The sequence below is a fragment of the Gossypium hirsutum genome, chromosome A09 (genome assembly GCF_007990345.1).
Source record: "Gossypium hirsutum isolate 1008001.06 chromosome A09, Gossypium_hirsutum_v2.1, whole genome shotgun sequence".
Lineage (NCBI taxonomy): Eukaryota > Viridiplantae > Streptophyta > Magnoliopsida > Malvales > Malvaceae > Gossypium > Gossypium hirsutum.
The window spans coordinates 63162779-63181455 of NC_053432.1; the positions used below are offsets into that span (position 1 = coordinate 63162779).

The 18677-nt window shown below is 28.7% G+C and overlaps 1 pseudogene; it reads right to left on the reverse strand.

Moving 5' to 3' along the window:
* Positions 1-13112: 13112 nt before the first annotated feature.
* LOC121203458 (DNA-directed RNA polymerases I and III subunit rpac1-like) lies at positions 13113-18550 on the reverse strand (annotated as a pseudogene).
* Positions 18551-18677: the final 127 nt, after the last annotated feature.

The window sequence follows — 18677 nt, forward strand, 5'->3', positions numbered from 1 at the left end:
CATCAGGATTTTCGTCCCTCAATGGGTGCCAACGCTGTTATGCTTCTACTCCAATCCCACTTTTGATGATATAACAATAATTCATTGATGTTAAAAATTTATCAGAGGCCTTCGGAAAAATGTTACAATTAAGTCTGCACATTTTGTGTATGAAAAATCACATTTATATATTTCTCATAACGAAATCATTTTTAATAATTAAATATTGTAATTTTTATTGTAAAAAAGTGTTTTAAGTCAGTAACCTTTTTGTATAGTGCTAATAATTTTATGATGTAAGCATTAGAGTTTGGGTTTCAATCCCAAATCCCTAATTGTAAAAAAAAACAAAAAAACAAACAAACATAATTTACACCACGTTTAGCATCATTCTTAGCCTGTTTTTCAAGAATAATAATAACATTGTGGGGTCTTATTTATTCCATTGGTGGACTTAGTAATTATTTTGTTTTGGTGGTTAAGCGAATTGTTGTCTGAAGTTTTGTGGATTACGAAAATTTCATAAATGTCCTTTATTTTTAAGACACGTTCTTAAAAAGTATTCTTAGTACAAGTTTCATTTAGATCACCGATTAACACAACTGTAATGGAATTTTAAAGAATAATGCCTTTTTATTGGAGTTTTTAAATGTTGAGAACACAAATGATAAGGTATGTTCGGAAATCCATATTCTACTATAATAGTAACAGTTTTAAAATTTTTAATCCTTATTCTCTCATTTCGTCAACCTTTATCTCTACTTGTAAATTTTTAAAATTTCAATTCTACTATAATAATAACAGTTTTTTTAGGTAAAATTATGCTATTAATCTTGTACTGTGCATAAGCTATAGATTCAATCCATATTCCACAATTAGAACATTTTTAATTCTTATACTTTCTAAATTTTGAAATTTTAATTTTAATGCAAAACTATAGTTATTAAATATGTAAATGTTATAGGTACCTCATCCATAGAGATTTAACCTCCATGATCTTGTCGCACAGCAACCTCAAGCACCTAGACCTCGTCAAGGGCAACATTTTGTTAAGGTTGGACTTTCTAAACATACGAGTGCTTAGCATGTAAAACTCCTTAGGTTAACTCATCAAGAACAGGTGCTAGACCCTTCCTTACATAGCTCACACATAAGAGATCTCACATTGCATATCTTAGTCCCATCAATGCCCACCTAGAACATTATTATGTCTCTCAAGTGGCCGACCATGATGGGACCTATGTTATACACATGTCAATACCCTAGGTTGAAAAATGTCACCCTCACCAATAAATACCTCTCTTAAAACACAGGTAACAGGAGTCTCTCCTTCCTCTCCATCATCTCCTTCTTCCTCTCGACCATACTGAAGACCTCCCAATCTCTAGCTAATGGCTCCCTGCACTCCACCATGTAAACCATTAGTTAATCTCCAGTCATCCTTTGCCATCAATAGTTAACTAAAACAACATATTTTTTTGTGAATATAAATAGTAAAGTCATGTGACATTACAAATTTGATAATATATTTGTTATGTAAGATTTTAGAAACGGTATAATTTAACTTAACAACTTTAACAATTACTGTTGGGGGCAATATTGAAAATTCGAACTTCAAAAAAATATGTGAGCTAAAAATAATCAAATTAGAGTACCTAAATTGAATTTGCAGCTTACGCGTAGTACAATGACTAATAACATAATTTATTTTTTACATTAAAAAGTAGCATAAATTACATCATTCATCACCTCTCTTTTATCGTGTTTTTATTTTGGTTACCCTAATTAAAAAATTCTATTTTAATCACTAACCTTATAAAAATTTAATGTTTTGATGATTGTATTGTTAAAGGTTGGAGCGAAAAGTGAGATGGAAAAATTTTTCCAATTGATTTCCCACGTAAGATTACTAATATTAATTAAAATCCACCTAATTTTTTAATTAGATGTTCTTTTGATCACTTGTTTGCTATTTTGGATGTCGTGGGTTTACTAAACCTTTTAAAGGTTTTCAAACACAAAAAACAAAAAAAAACAACCTTTGATGATTTTTTTATACGATGCATATTTTTATTCATACTTTTTAAATTATTAAATCGAAAAAAAATATGTTTAAGCGTATTTAAATTGATAATTTTAATAGTAATTATAACAATCAAATTAATACTTAATTGTTCAAGCTTGATGAAATCGTTTAGTGGGTTAAAGGGATGTTTTGAGTTTTCATTGAGAAAAGGGTTTTATTTAGAATGCCTATTCATTTTTCATCAAAAAAGGTATTTTTGGAGTATTTTGGCCCTCAATGTTAATTTCATTTGTTTTTAACAGAAACTGATTATTGGTCTGTAAAATATTAACAATGTTGTTACGATAATATGATGTGAAAACGTTTTAATTGATGTGATATGAAAATAAAATAAAAATTAGGTAAGTTTTTTGTAATTACATCGTAATTATTTATTTTATCTTGATAAAATAAATTGTAATTATATAATTACATAATTTATATTTAATATAAATATAAATTTAGCTCTTAATGTTTACTTATTTTTGTCGTTTTGGCCCTTATTCTTTTTTTTGGGTCATTTTGGCCTTTAACTTTTAAATTTTAATTAAATTGTTTGATTTTTTATTGAAAAAACTGATTGAACTGTTAAAATTTAAAGGCATTGATGTGATAGCTCACATGTCATTTTATACAATACTTCATTACTAACATGAATAATTTTTTTAAAATGTTTTTATGCACTTTTTTGTTATTTGTTTTTTTTTAATATCATTATTAATTTTTTAAATTTGTATGAATTATACATGAACTACCATGTTAGTAGCCACATCAATGCCATCAAAATTTTAACAGATCAATCAATTTTTCCATCCAAAATCAAGTAATTTGACCAAAGTTTAAAGGTTGAGGGTCAAAATGACCAAAAAATAAGGGTCAAAATAACAAAATGAGTAAATGTTAGGGGTTAAATTTGTTTTTATGCTTTTATATTTTTAAAAAAAGTATTAATTACTATAAAAATTTATTAGTGTATTTTTAAGCAAGTAACAAAAATTAAAATCAAACCATCATTTGTATTATGTTAGTTTAAAAAAGTAGCAATTGGTCTAGTACATATTTGTTGGGTTATTCCCTCTTTAATATTTGATATATGCTCCTTATCATCATCTGAATTTAAATTTGCATCATTAAAATTATCAAGATCTCATTCTTCTATGTACTCTTCGAAGCATGAATTATTGCAATTCCACCTATAATTGAAGTTATGAAAATTAAGTTATATCCCTTTTTATAATATGAAAATTAAGTAAAAATAATATAAAATTTATAATATATAACCTTTATAAAAAATGTTTTATAAATTGTCCAAAATTTTAATAACATTTATTATAAATAATATAATTTTTGTCGTAACATTTCTTATAAATTATAACATTTTTTTTTATGAATAAGTATATTACTTTTATAATATATAGCATGAACACATAACTCATGTCCGTATTTTTTTACCATAAATTTTATAAATAAATATATTATAACACTTTTATAATATATAAATACTTTTTGGTCATAACCTTAGAAGTTTTCTAGGATATAAATAATATATTTTTTTGTTATAAGATTATAAAATACAAAAATTATTTTTATAATATAATCTTTTATAATTTACAATATAAGAATTTTATTTGTCATAATCATCCCAAATAGTTTTAAGTCATCATGCTTATAAAATAATATTTATAACTTGTATAAAAATAATTTTTAAAATTGGATTTGGATTTAATTACCTGTACAATTCTCAACCCTCTTAAAAAATGAAAAAGCGTAATTGAGGTCCTCCAATTACATCGACCCATCAATTATAAAACATACCACACTTCAGGGGCGAAACCAAAAAATTTTGAAGGAGGTCAAAATTAAATTGTATATTTTTACAATAGTAAAAATGCAATTTTTATCATTTTAATGACTTATATATATTTATAATTTTTAAATAATTAAATTAAATTTTTATTATTTTTGAGGGGCTAAAGTGTAATTTTACTATTAAAATTTTAAAAATTTAAAGGGTCTAAAAGAAAACTTTCCATTTTAGGAGGCCGAGGCCCTTGCCAGCTGCCTAGGTTCCCAGTGCCACCCTTGTATAATTACACCCGAATTCAATTATAATGATGATTGGTGTGTAAAATATTAAAGATGTTGATACGATGCAAAAACATTTTAAATGATGTAGGATATGAAAACAAGAAAAACAAACAATAAAATCAAAAGTTAAGAGAGAAAAACAAGGCAAGTAAAATAATGGATTCCTTTTACAATTAAAACCTAAAGAAAACGTTTTAGAAAGACGTAAAGTGAAGTGTGAAACATGGGTGTGGGTGTTTGTTGCAATGCAAAGCCTAATCGGTTTCATCCCATTGTGGAAACGGTGTTTATCGCAAAGCTATGTGGATAATGTGGACCTCTCTTCCTGCTGCTGTACATGTTGGATTGAAACCCTGAGACGATTAGACAGCAGTTGGGCGTTTCCTTTCTACCATTCTTCTCTACCTGCCTTCATCATCATCAATCAATCCCTCTATCTGCTTAATCAATGGAAGCAATTTACAATCATATATAATTTAATCTCTCAATTCTGGCTAATTCAACTGCTACTCTGCTAATTCTATCTTCTGCACGAGTTGGTATTTGATGTCCAACTACTGTCCTTCATGTTTGCAATTTAATCTATTACCATTATGGAATTTGGTTAATTGGAATTCTCCATTGATGAGTTTTCATTGTTTGCTGCAAAGAATCTCACTCCTTATGAGTATTCTTTGGGCTAATCTACTGTTTAATATCCCAAAAATGGGCTACTCCTACACCTAACTTAATTCATCCAATCTATAGCGCAATTTTAAATTTTATTTCCAATAGAAATTCTTTAAAGAATAAGTTTTTATATTGTTTTATTTTTCTAAAAGTGAGTATAATCACAAATAATAAATTTTTATTTTTATTTTTTTACTTAAAAAAGAAATGTAGTTAAGAAGGAAGGTAATTGTTATGCACAAATATCTATCTTACCCTACACATGATTAGGGATCATTACAAAAGTCCTCCTTTTATAACTCTTTTAACTAAGCTTATGATACTTCTTCATAGCTTCTCAACCACTCAAATCAGCCTGTTGATTTGAATTAGCTGTTAATATGAAAAAGAAATAATAGAGAATGAGCAAAAGTGATAATGAAAGAGTGCGATTCTATTAACAATATTGATTATGTAATTTGATTTCTTTATATATGTGAAGTTTAACTCAATAAGATAAATTTACTATTTTTTAACTCAATCCTCAACGAGGAATCTTTACTTTTGTATTTCGAAGACACTGCTAAATACTCCCTCTGAAAACTTAGTTTGCAAAACTAACCACGAAGACACTGCTAAATACTCCCTCTGAAAACTTAGTTTGCAAAACTAACCACAAAAGATTTTACTATCTAAAAATTCACTTTTACAAGTAACATTTCACAATTAATTGATAAATGCTCTCAATATCCAGTACATAAACCTATACAAGCTTTTGAAATATATAGAAATTTTTTCGAGACTTGCTAACATATTAAAAATCAATCACAATACCTTCTAAAGAATAGCTAAAATAGTTAAATATAATATGATAATAATGACCAAAGTAAGGATATTGTTGGACGACAAGTCTTCAAGTTTTGCTCCAATCCAAAATACTTTATCTAAAGAATTTGGTACAATCTATCCGATCCTCAAGATATTTTTCTTCAAGTGAATTGATACTCATTTATGAGCTTAAATAATCTCATGATATCAATATAGCCCAAAGATTCGTTTCAATAAATTGACAACCTTTGGAATAAGGCAAGTTAATCTCTAGTGCAGTGGTGATGAAAGTGAGCACTTCTATTAGTACAATGTCCTTACTTCAAAACTTGCTCAAAGCAATTATTTGTGACTCTCAAGCTATCGAGTGAACAACCTCTAATTTCCTCATCACATTTTTATGCCAATAATAATGTACCATTAATTGATTCGTTTGTGACTGTCGAGCCATCAAATGAATTGCCTCTAATTTTCTAGTCACATTTTTCATTAACAATAATGTACAAACCTTCCAACCTATATTAAAATTGAGAATGAAAACTTTTGAAGATTTGGTTAGTCTTTGTAATTTATGCTTTATGTACCAAACGCAACTTACATTCTTATTCCAAACTTCCAAGCCCTCCATTACTAATTAGAGAGAATAAACAGTTGGTACCTTACTTGACTATAATTTTCATAACTTGAATTATTCTTTAAAATTTACGTACGGAAAATAATTTCATTATAGATTTCGATCATATTTATTTTTTAATATAATATCTAGAATTAGGCATATCCCACATACCTAACCCATAAATAAGAGGATAATTCGTATCAACGTACTCAAACTCACTTTGTCCTGCATTGGCAACAATACCTACGCCGATTAAACTAAAACTCAATCGACAAATAGAATACATTTCTTTGCTATTAAATATTACATAATTAAAATTTTATTCTCTCAAGTAAAAAGTACAGAAGAGTCTGAAATGAAGTTTGTTTATGTTTCCAACCGAAAGGGATGCCTACTTGATTCTAAAGGAATACGTTTAGATGAAAATGGAAGTGTTATGTACTTTTATCAAGATATAAGGCTAATTGGATTGGAGTTGGATTTTTGTTGTATTGTGATGTATATTAAGCAAAGAATTATTCTTGATTTGAACCCAAACAAAAAGATTTATTCTTCATAAAATATATTAACAATCATCTATAAATATATATTCCAATAAGGGTGTGTCTGATACAAATTACAAGAATTTCTTGCATTGAAAAATTATCTTTCTTTTTTTTTTTTTGTTTTAGATGCATTTAATAATCATATTAATTGTTTACTTAATAGATAATTTTTCTTTTTAAAATAAGTGCTGAATATAATTGAAATAGCTACAATCACTTAATGTGATTAAGTTGATTTTATTTCAAAGAATTTGCTTTTTAAAATAATTTATCTCCTTTTTTTTTGAAAATGAAATATTCTTATATTTAAATTTTATAAAAAAAAACTATGAAATAAAATATTAGATAGAGTAAACTATACAAATAGTCACCCAACTATTAAAAGTTTTCATTTTAGGCACTCAAAATAAAAAAGTTTACATTTTAAGCACCCATATTATATAGTTCAATTATTTTAGTCACTCATGTTAAAATAAAAAATAATAAGCTGACTTGACAGTTAAAAAATTAGTATAATAACAAATTTAGTCTACATATTATTCAATTTAGTTATAATTTTAAAAAAATTACACTCAAAATTTACAAGTGGTCTCAATTTGATCATAATTCTAAAAAATTTAAAGAAATATATAAAAATTTTCAAAAATATATAAAAATTAACACTCAAAATTTACAAATTGTCACGTTAGATTGTTGTTTATGATTTTAACGGGAGTGAACAAACTAATCAAACTATGTAACTTGATATAAATTTTTTTGATAATTATAGTATCTACATAGTTTGCCTTATTAAAAAACTAAATATATATTTATCAAACAACATAATTATATTCATTGTTTAATTTTATTAATATATCAAGCAAATCTCTAAGTACTAAAAATTCAGCAACACTTGATTTATCTTCTTCGTTCTTCTTTTCTTAATAAAAGAACTCCATTCATAAAAATAAAAATAAAAATAAAAATTACAGGACACACCAAAATTATGAAGGAATACTTTATTGCCAAAAGGGCAACTATCCATGATAAAATATCTTCAACAATTGTAGACACATCCCAAGTCTTCCCGAACTTACCATAGATCATGCTCAGAGTCTACGATCACATTTTACCAGCCATTACGATTGATGAGGACGAAACCTAATCCAATCGCCAAGGTTTCAGCCACGAGCGCACTCTCTAAGCATGTTTGTGCATAATATTTTCAATACATCAAACAATTTGGATTATAACATTAATATTGATTAATATTGATTAATTAAAATTATTTTAACTTGAATGAAGTGATAGTTAAAATATTTATAAAACACCTATTTAACACGAGTTTCAAACGTATTACTTTTATTCTTAATATATTTTATGAAAAAAACCCTATTCCTACTATTGTATAAATTTTTTTTATTAAAAACTAAATACTTACTTAATATTTTCGAAATCAAATAAATACTTAAAATAAAATTAAGAGAGGGTTTGTGAATCAAAAAAAGTGACTAACTTCCTTTTCTATAAATAAACATATGAGTATTTAGCACACTTTTTTTTATTTCATTAGTATTTTTAAAAATTGATATATATCTTTTTTTTAATATTATATTAAATTCTTATAAGACACCTGTGAACATTAATTCTATTTACAAAGTTTAAAACCTCCAATGATTGTGCAAAATATTTTTCCCGACATTGAGGGTAAAACTCTATATGTTTTGAAGTGGGGGTAGAGGGAGATTTTATATAGCTTTGGGGTAGTTTGTAAAGGGTGAAGCAGGAATAAGGCTTTTAAATTTTAATTTTAAAGAAAATTACCCTGTATCCTGAAAAAAATCAATAGATTTATATAAATTACCTTGTAATCACTTAAATCTAGTTATCAAAAATATTTTTAGAGAAAAAATGTCATTCAACTTTTGGGTTTTATAATTTTATTTTAATCATCAAATTTTGTATCTAATTATGTAAATATTCTGATTTCAAAAAAAAAATCTATATATCTAAATGAAATTGATCAAATCAACTTTGGAAAATTCCTATTCAAAAAGGGGTATGATTAATTATGCGAGGAACCAAACATCATCATCTCTAGTCTTCAAATGTTTCGAGTTTTTAATGTGAAAGGTCGGGGGAGAGAATCAAGAGAGACTTTATGTCTAAAAATAATAAAAAGGTAGAAATTATATTATAGGAGTTTTTACTCTAATAATTAATTACGAAAAAAATATAAAAATAACTTATTAATTACAAAAATAGGCATTTGTTACAGTATTCTGACGGTGCCACATACTAGACTAAAATGTGATGACCTAAAATATTTAAGGACCTCATATGCAATTTTTTTCGTTTTAAATGGGAGCTGCAAAAAAACTTTAAGGTGCGGTTGATAGTGTGGCGGCACCAAATATTAAAAATGTTAAATTCTTCATAAATCCCCTTGTTTATTATGTTCTTTTATTCTCCTTTTAACATAAAAAATGAAGAGGCCTCTTATCAATTAGTTCAAAAAGTATTTTTGTAAAAAAGTTTATTCCAATTGAAAATAAATTTTATTTATTTTTAAAAATATTTTTTTGTTCAAATAACATCTGACATAATAGTTAACCACATTCATAGTAATTTTCTTTCACTCACATTATATTTGGAAACTATAATTTAACTAATAATTATAATTTATAAATAATAATATTTTTCTAAAGCTTTTATAATTATAATTTTATATTATGTCGGCAATTCAAATTAATAATAAAATTATAATCATTTTTTGAAAAATAAAAAAATATGTTGAAATCGATTTTTTTATAAAAATACTTTTTGGTAGAATTTTTTTTGTTTGGACTAACTAATAAGATACCTCTCTATTTTTTATGTTAAAAGGGAATAAATAAAATAATAAATAAGGGGAATTTATTAGGGAATCTACCCTTTTGAAAGCTTAGTGCCGCCACACTGTCAGGGAATTTTTTCCAGTTACCAATTAAAATAGTAAATTTGTATATCAGATCCCTAAATATTTTAGATCTATCACATTTTAATTTGGTGCTGCTAATATATAAGATGGCACTATCAAAATACTGTAGCAAATGCATATTTTCGAAATTAATCTATTTTCTATATTTTTTAGATTATTTAAGTAAAAGACCCTATATTATAAGTCCTTCCTAGCCCATTAGGTTTAACCAATTAAAATTTTGGGAGCGAGGCTTATAATTCCTACCCAAAATCAATTAAAAAACTAATAACCTTAATTATGTTGCGTATCCATAATTCGATGCAGTGATATTAAAGAAAATGGCGAAAGAACGAGTGGGGATCAATAAACTCATCGTTAGCATGAATTAGGCAATTTTGAAGTTTTTGTCCAACTATAAGTGGGTGACATGTTTAGGCAGATACATGATATGCTCCCAATGGTATCTGACTTTTTATTACATTCTATCTTCATCACAAAAAGAATAAAAAATCATATTATTAATAAGATTTTTATTTGATTTTTATATATATATATATTTAAATCTGATTCGATTGAGTAGGTGTTATTCCTTAAAATATTATTGGTTTTTTGCATTATAAAAAAGTTTGATTTTTGAGTTAAATATATATATATATTTTTTTTTTGGGTGAAAAGAAACAATGAATACATCAATTGTATAAAAAAAAATCATTATCTTTATTTTCTACTAATAAATATTCTATTATTTCCTTAGGAATCTCTTCAAGCACTTGTTAGCTTGATTTTCAATTCAAGCTAATTTTAGCAAGAGGATTCGCAATCAAGTTCCGATTTTTTGGTATGTGAATGATCTTTCGACGTCTTTCTGCCCTCATGATGTGCTAAGTTTTTCTAAGCACAATAATTCCTAAATCTTCCAAACCCAAATTAATTAGGATTTAGACGACTTCAAAGTTATCAGTCTAATTTTTTTTAGTCGAACTAAATATTTAAATTATAATTCTATAATTATTATGACAGATGCACATTTATTTTTTACTATTTTTCCCTTTCACATTCTATTTCATTTTCTTCTTCTTTTCTCGACCCGTGTTGCAAGCATGTATCCAGATACTTTTTTTTTTAAATTCAAATAACTTTTTTTAAACGTAAAAAAGTGACAATTCTTTTCGAATACTTTTTTTTAATCAAACAAATTAATTTAATGTTCTTTGAAAAGCATGAACGATTTAACTGTAAAAAATTTAAAAAATAAAATCACACTATATAAAACTAAATATTTATTTCCAAAATGCAAAAATGAATAAATAATACTATACTAAAAATTTCATAAATATCATTATAATTCCAAAAATTAAATTAAAAAAGCTTGACCTTAGTTCTATTTCTCAATACTAGACATCCTAAATTGCATCATCCGCTTTTTCATAAGATCGAACTCATCAATGATAGAATTTGTACAGGCATGGGCTATCGAAACCCTTTTTTTTAAATCGACTTTTATTTTTAAAAATGAACATGGAGTCGTCACCAATCCTTTTTAATTAGGTGTGATTGGATCACTTCAAAACTTTAATAAAATGTTTCGGTCTTACAAAATCCGAGAAATAGGTTCAGGAGTCGATTAGGTATGAGGAAGGACTAGCCCCCTCATGACGCCCAAAATTGATACCTAATTAATTACTTGATATCTTAGTGTCGAGAACTGATAATTTGAAGAGAATTTAAAATACAATCCTTCTTTGTATAATATTATTTGATTAAAATATTACTTAACTAAATTAAGTTTAATGGAAAAGGCCTTATTTTGAGTTAATCGAGGAGAAGGACCATGCCCTGTGAGTTAGGACACGATGTTTCTAATTTTCGAAAACCATAATACTCGCCATTTGATCTTTACCTAAATATTGCTTTTCTTTTTTATTTTTAAATAGGATATTCGATTATTTCAGTTTTAGAAAGAGGCTGTACTCCATAAGTTAGGAGTACGACTCTCCAAATTCCAAAAATAATGAACATTGCCTTTGTTTTAATTATTTCCTAGGCGTTATGTAAAACGAACGTAACTTTTAAAACGATATGCATTTAGTAAAAATGAATAAATATGTTGTAATATGACACATGGAATGGTTATAGCAAAATAAAATAAAATAACCATGTAGGTAAAAAAGAAAGGATGATATTAGGGTAATAAGTAAAAAATAAAATAAAATGAAATAAAAAAATACCATGTTGATAAATAATGATAATAATGCAACTATAATGGTAATACGAATATCAACTTATAACAATAATAGCAATACTCATATCATAATTATTATCATAATAATTGTCGAAACCGTTTCTTTTTTTGAAGCCAAAAACGGTCGACTTTTTATTTTGAAAACAAAAATGAACATGGGAGTCGTCACCTATCTTTTTTTGGTAATGTGTAATTGAGTCACCTCGTAAAAGTAGTTGTTTTTAATAAACGGTTTTATTTATTTAAACAACAATTTTGGTATACGAAATTCAGAAAGATGGGTTCGGGAGTCGGTTACACACAAGGAAGGGTTAGCACCATTGTAACGCCCAAAATTGGTACCTAATTAATTAATTAAAGTCTTAGTGTTAAAAGTTAAAAACTCGAAAAGAACTTAAAACACGATCCCTTCTTTATTAGTGTTGATTTTTACACAGAAATTGCTTGAATAAATCAAAATGGATGTTAAAGACCTTCTCGTCCCAAAGTAATAAAATGCCGCATCCAGTACGTTAGGATACAATATTTTAAAACCTCGAGAACAAGCTTGTCTTTTGTTTTTCAAAACTCATGCGTTTTTATTTTAGGTCATTCGGTCTTTGGATCAAACGAGAAAAATCAAAACCTAGTATGTTAGGGCACAATCTCACTACACCAAAACAGGCTTTTAGCGGCGCTTTTTTAAATCTTTAGCGGCATTTTTTAGCGCCGCTAAAAGTACTTGCGGCGCTTTGACAAGTGCCGCAAAAAACGCCGCTAATGACAGTGCCGCTAACTTTAGCGGCCATTTTAGAAATAAACGCCGCTAAAGATCAGGACCTTTAGCGACGCTTTTCTCACAAACGCCGCTATAGATCAAGACCTTTAACGGTGCTTTCCCACAAATGCCGCTATAGATCAAGACCTTTAGCGGCGCTTTTCCCACAAACGCCGCTATAGATCAAGACCTTTAGCGACACTTCTCTCACAAATGCCGCTATAGATCATAACTTTTAGCGGCGCTTTTTTCACAAACGCCGCTAAAAGTGCAATGTATTACTTTTCATTAACAATAAAAGTAAAATAAACTATAGTAATAAATTTCAACATTCACCTATAATAAATAAATTAACATAAACAATTAAATTTCCTAACAATAAATAAATAAATAAATTTCATTATACGGGAAAAGAACATATATTCCTTTCATTATTATATAACAAAAATCAGTACTACAAATACAGCTATTATACATACGCTTCCGTTTTCTTGCGGCGTTGAATTGATTGAACTCTACAAGTATCTATTACTGACCGGTGACAAAATTTTGGCTACCTTATTTCAATGTCCTCCTTATTTCCAGTCTAATAATAAAAACAACAGCACCTTAATTTTCCGTAGTGGTGAAACAACAAAAGAAAACTTTACTTATCACTCCATGTTTGACCAAAGAAAAATACCTCCATGGCTTCTTGCAAATCCTCAGTAGCATCTGCCTTCTTTGAGTAACTACATGGCAATCTTGCGGCCAAAATAGCTCTCTAATTTTTGTTCCTTCATGGCCTTTGGCGCATTGTCTGCTAGAAGCTTTGTTAAACCCTAATCATGAAATTCAAATGCCAAAACATCGATCAATATTTCAGATAAAGAAAACCCCAATTTAATTATTCAAAAAAGTTAGAAACACTTAAAAAATCACCTTAATACCCATATGCCCTTTCTGTTCAGCACCCTCAGCCATTAAAATAGCATCAACTGCCAACCTTACCTACAGTATTCGTATTGGATAACCAAGCTAGGTTACTGTCCAAATGAAGAATATGTACTTCTGATTTTAAAATTATTTAAAAATAAAAAATGAGACAATCCATACCTTCTCAGGCAACTCCACAGATGGAAAAGGAAGATTTCAAGCAGCTAGGCAAAATGACTATTTTGTGAGTTTCTTCATATTCTAGTTCATTGTTGTCAAATCCACCATCAACACCTGTAAATCAAATTGCATGGATATTACTATTTAGCCACAACAGATAGTACTAAGGCAATACAATTATTCAGAAAACATTTGAAACTTCGAACTTTTACTTTTATCATTTTGTAGCTCTCACATGGGTTCCAGATGCAGAGTCCAATAGGAACAAGACATGCAATAGCTCTAATTCTTTAAACGTGCTAGTAGATGGATAAACTAGTTCCAACTTCTTTTATTAGCGACAACTGTAAATAATAGAAAATGTGAGCAGTTACAATTTATAAAGTCCTTCCCATAAAACATTATCAACCAGATCTCAAGCAGACATGTAAGAGTTGTGTAATTATGGATATACGACTTTTCGCAATACAATATGTAAAGCTTTTCCATTGCATAATTCAATTCGAATTCGAATTCGCATTCTACTTAGACTAATACCATGGCTCTAAACTCAATAATGGGATTTAAATTACAGACTGATAAAATATAGTACTTTGCATTTGTAAATGAAAGGATTTAACTTCTCGTTTACCTGTGATCGAGTTCGAATAACTTGAAAAAAAATTTCTGCACACCTCATAAGGCATCATGACCAGCCAACGAAGAAAAAATGAGGTTATACAAAGACTTCACACCAATTATAAAGGATGCATACCTGAAATGGATATGTAACAAGAATGGCAGCAATTTTAGAAGATCCACCCAGCACAGCATAATCAAATGAATTTTTTACATCAACTGGTTATGAGCTTGATTAAACCATGTATAATAATTGACAGGCACATAATACATGTAGACAAATGCGGGCATGCTACCAGTCACGAGCCTGTACATCAACTAGTATATGCCCTACCAACATTTAGCATAAAGTAAAATCAAAGTTCAAATAAACAGAAACTTCATCTACTTACCAACAAATTACCAGCACATTAAGCATATAATGACTTCCTAATTATGCTGTTCTATTTTCAGACAAACTCCATGTACAGTATTCTGCAGAACAGGGACGAAGCCATGAACTTTGTATGAGGGAGCTAAAGCTAAAAAATTTTAGGAGCAGCCAAAAATATAATTTTTCCATTTATCCAAGGGGTAAAAGGCTTAAATTTACAATATTAATATTTAGGAGAGACTAAAAATGAAAATTTCCCATTTAACCAAGGGGCCATGGATCCTGATTAAGACTGGAAAAAAAATGGACTTCCTTCCAGATAAAATAAGGAAAAAAAAAGTTATAAAATATTATACATCAAAATAATCATTAATGAGTTGAGTATATTTGTGAAATAATTACTCATCATTTTTTTTCTTTTTCTGGCTTTGGACCTACTCTCTTTATTACCTTATCACAAAAACGAATCCGTCTCTCACACTTTTATAGGATCTCTCACAGTCCACTCGTTGCCATATGGTTTTCATGCAATCTTCTTTAAATTTTGACCCTTTGTTTGCAGTAAAAATCCCCCACCATAATGGTAAATTATAAATGTTCAGTGAGTATCTTTACAATACCTAGGATTCTTCAAGGACTTAACTACAAGAGGGATCAAATCACCCCTGCACATTAGAACAAGGAACAGAATGCATTAGTCAAATTAAATCTAAGACACCCGATTCTCTAGTCTTAATTTCTAGTCAGATAACCAAGTAAGAATTGGAGGCTTACAGCATACTCGGGTATAAAAAGTCAAATTGAAAGCTAAAATGTTATTGGAGGGTCAAATAAATTACTATGCCTATAGAATTATAATCTTCCAAATATATCAGGTTATCATACTTCAAATATAACTTTTACAAAAAAACCCTTCTAAAATAGGTAAATATATATATGCGGGAGGGGAAACAAAGGAGAAAAGCAAAATAACAGAAATGACAGCATCAGCAAGCCTGTATATCAAAGCATGCGCAACCCTTACCCAACATCTAAAATTATGTGCAATTATGTTATGTAGGATCAGAGACAAAAATGCTTTTTACAAAGTTCGGGGCCAACAGATAACCCTTCTGTTGTTAACATAAATCTTAACCAAAAACACATATATTGTATATATATACTCCTATGATCACAAAAAGAGGAAAATGGCTTCAGCTATATAGCATGTAGTAGTAGTCTTTCAAACCACAGCGCTGTACATATGTGCAACTATACCAATATCAAATAAGTTGATCATTCTCATGTACCTTTGCCAGAATGTTTAGCCCCAGAGGTTAAATTGGAAGATATGCAAGACTTACCAGCTTCACTAAGCAACAAGTTTTTCATCTCTTTGTAACTCTGAAGTTCCTCTAATGCATCCGCTGTTGTCATTGATGCGACAAGCCTAGAAGATGTAATAATTGAAGAAGCATCATGTTCAACAGTCACAGCCTCTGTGTTCTGATTTTGCTCTTGGATGTTGTTATTCCACATTATGTCTTCTACCGCATGTTCATACACTAGATATTTTTGTCACCTTATAAAAAAAACCTAACGCCGTTAGTGTTCTAGGATAATTTGTATAGCATCTAACAAATATAAGTATTAAATTGGACAAAAAAATGCTTAGGTACCAAATTAAGAATATGTACTGAAATGAACCCAAAAAACTTAAGTACTAAATTAAAAAAATCAAACACCAAATTAAAAAAAATTTAATAACAAATTAGAAAAATAAAATAATTAAGAGTACAAAAATGAAAGAAACATATTATATATGTAATAGAAGCATAAAATAATTATTTTCTAGTACAAATAATAATTTTTTATCAGAAATAAACATAAAATCTATCTATTAGTTTTATATTTAAGATTGTAATAGAAGCACTATCAATAAGATAATTATTTTTATATTATATTATATTATATTATATTATATTATATTATATTATATTATATTATATTGATTGGTTTTATAGATTTAAAAAATATATAATTAACACAAAACACTAATTCTTAATTGATATTTTTTTAAATATATAATTATTTTATGCTTCTATTACATATATAATATGTTTCTTTCATTTTTGTACTCTTAATCATCTTCATCATGATTAAATGCATCTGATTTAACTGCATTATTATACATCATTAGAAACAAGGCAAAGCTATAAAGGGAAGACCTATTAATTTCATTTAAGTAAAAAGGTTTCATGTTTCACTGATAAAGCCCAAAACCGTACCTGTAATACGTGGACTACCTCTTTTACACTGAACATGGAGTTTGGAAACAATGGTGTTCTTTTCATTTGGCTGATCATTTTCTACAATTGAAAGAGACAAAAGTAAAGAATTACCAAGTGCCCCAAGGGTAAACTCCATAAATTCAGAAAAACCATCAACCAAAAAGAATGAATTAAACCTGAAAGATAATCAAAAAGCCTTGGGTCAACACGGATTGGAACGAGGCCCAACCTATGAGCAAGAACTTCATCTTGGATTATTGATGTTTTGTTTGCAATGAGAACTTTTTCAATTGCCATTGTAGGAATCTGCAAGTATAATCAGTTCTATCAGTACCAGCACAGACATTATGCTGCAAGCTAACATAGCTAGCATATGATAGCATGCACTAATGTCATTAACATAGCATATGTTAGCACTGAAAAGAGGTAGACCAAAAAGTTACAGACCTCAGCTATAAGGATCCTCCTGAATGAATTGGCAATAGCTGCATCAATAACGATCATATCAAACTCCATGTCATCTTCATTGAGGCGAACCACTTCAACTCTAAAGTTGTTAGAGAATCGATCAAGTCGTGAACTATTATCAATTCCCATCGATGCATAAGCGCCAGAATATTGAATACTCTCAGTCTACAAGCAACAAAAGCCCCCAAAACATAAGACGTTTAATTATAATACAAAAAAAGAGACCCACAAATTTCAGAACCTTAAGAACAGAACAAGACAGATGATACAAAGAAACTAACCCAAATCCCAAATAAGGAAAAAGGCTCCATTTTTTTTAATTACCCAATTAAACAACCCCAAGAAACCACTGTTTCTTAACACTCCATATACGAATAAAAAGGGTGTTCATGAAAAAATTTCAACTGAAGATGTGTGCTTTAGGGGATAAAAAAAAGGGGGTAAGAGAGAAATACATGGATAGGGGCGTCCTTATTGCATGAAACACGACTTCGTTGGAGTTCAAGATGCGGTGGAAGTTAACCCATTGGCACATCTGGCAAATCCCAGATTGAAAATTTCTTCTTTTCTTCTCCTGCCCCCTCTGCCATTGCTTTGTTGCTTAGATTTTGCTGTTAGGAATTTAGGGTTTAAATGGGAACAGAAAAGAAAGGGGTTTTAGCTATGTAGACGACTGAGGAGAAACGCTTATGTTTAGGGATTTTGTTCTTTTCTCCTTGGGGTTGAGTGAGCAAAGAACAAATGAAACAGAACCAATTAACAACTAAATGAGCAGCGCAAAATTCCCCAGGAATACTTCCAGTAAATCCCGATCCCACCCACACAAATTCATCATGAAATTAAATCCTTAACCCATAACTTACTTGTTAAGAGTACTGCTAAACTTACCAAACACATTATCTTTTTTTTTTCCCTGCAAATACCGAACAGAATAGAAGTCTTTTTTGACAAAGGGAAAGCACAAAAGGAATTTCAAAAACCTTATCTGCTTTAGTAGCGGAGCTCCTTTAATTTGGAGATTTTAGGCGGAGAAATTTAGAAATAAAAGGCGCCTTTTAAAAACGCCGCTATTGCAGAAACCCCGCAAAAAATTATGTTATTTTGAACAAAATGACACTGTTTTGTTCTGTTAAAATTTTTTATT